Genomic DNA, 1,610 nt, shown 5'->3' on the forward strand with positions numbered 1-1,610 from the left:
TTAATGTTGAACTTACCAACACTGAATTTACAGTGTTGATTCTATTTATGGTTACCACTCTACATTTCCATACAGTTAGGATGAAAAGACTAATTAATTATTAAGAGTAATTATTAATTTAACTTGCCAGTAAATACTGTGCCAGAAAATCATAATTTTGACCTACATTCATCTCCAGAGTCTCCATTTTTGGTCAATGCTCAACTATTTGTGGTAAAGAGAAAACTTTCAAGGGAATGCAATTTTGTAATTGTACATGCAAGGGTTGAACCCAAACGTTTGTGGCTGATAAACCAAAACATGAGACAAAATAGTGCATCAAACACCTTATCCTATACTAACTCTCTCCACCTACAGATGAAAACCTTCAAATCAAATAGTTGTTTTTGGTCTGGATCTTTTGCAAAGAAAAGCATGCGTGTCAAAGGTGTAAAAGCCATAAAACACAGGGGGAGAATAAATGTGAATGACAATATCCATCCAGCCATCCATCGTCAACCGCTTATCCTGCGTAGCTACAGGGTCGCGGGGGGCTGGAGCCAATCCCAGCTGACATCGGGCATGTCGACAGTCCATCGCAGGGCCACACATAGACAGACAACCACCCTCACTTACTTCCACACCTAACGACAATTTAGGAGGCACCAATTAACCTAGCCTGCATGTCTTTGGATGGTGGGAGGAAGCCGGAGCACCCGGAGAGAACCCACGTGGACACGGGGAGAACATGCAAACTCCACACAGAAAGGCCGGGGCAACCGGGGTTTGAAACCACAACCTTCTTGCTGTGAGGCGACAGTGCTAACCACTGCGACAGTACTAACCACTGCGCCGCCACTATCAACAAGAGAATCACATAAATATAAACAGCTTACCACATTCATGGATATGTATTCAGACAGAGGAATCACCATGTCACCATTGACCTGAGTTTGAAGAGATGACATGGCCACTAGAGGGCTCTCTGTCAAAGTTGGTTTATGGCGAGTCACACATGTCACCACTAATATACATTTCTTTACTTTGGGAACATGTCCTTCACACTAAGCATGATTTTCTGTGAGGCACAGTACGATATAAGAGCTCAGTCAGACTTGTAGTAGAATACATTTCTTAGCTGCTATCGTAGCAAGTAAGACCAATTAACTCTGAGATAACAAGTCACAACCCCCCAAATTTTGGTTACAGCTTTATGTCTCTATGTAATAGATGAATGAGCCGTGGATGTATTGATGTCTAATGACTCTCAATCCTCCATTTAGAAAACAGTGAAGGATAAATTTGGTATAGTTTAAAACAGTGGTTCTCAAACTTTTTCACATCAAGTACCTCTAAACTGACACATATTAGACCACGGACCCCCGTTTGATAAGATTGCCTTTTTGCTTTTAGATGTTTTATTACAATAAAATAGACATTCTGTCTTTGTGTTCGGGTTAGAGTCCCTAAGTAACTTGTTGACAGGGTCCCACTGTCAACCGCTTTTACCAGAGTTTGTAGCGTGGACAATCTGGATTTACAGTGACGACTGTATCTAAGTAATAAGGGTTAGAGTCCCTAAGTGTAAAAAAAAAAAAGGGGGGGGGGGGGGGGGGAGGGGGGGAATCAAA

This window comes from Micropterus dolomieu, linkage group LG23, assembly GCF_021292245.1.
Source record: "Micropterus dolomieu isolate WLL.071019.BEF.003 ecotype Adirondacks linkage group LG23, ASM2129224v1, whole genome shotgun sequence".
Classification (NCBI taxonomy): domain Eukaryota; kingdom Metazoa; phylum Chordata; class Actinopteri; order Centrarchiformes; family Centrarchidae; genus Micropterus; species Micropterus dolomieu.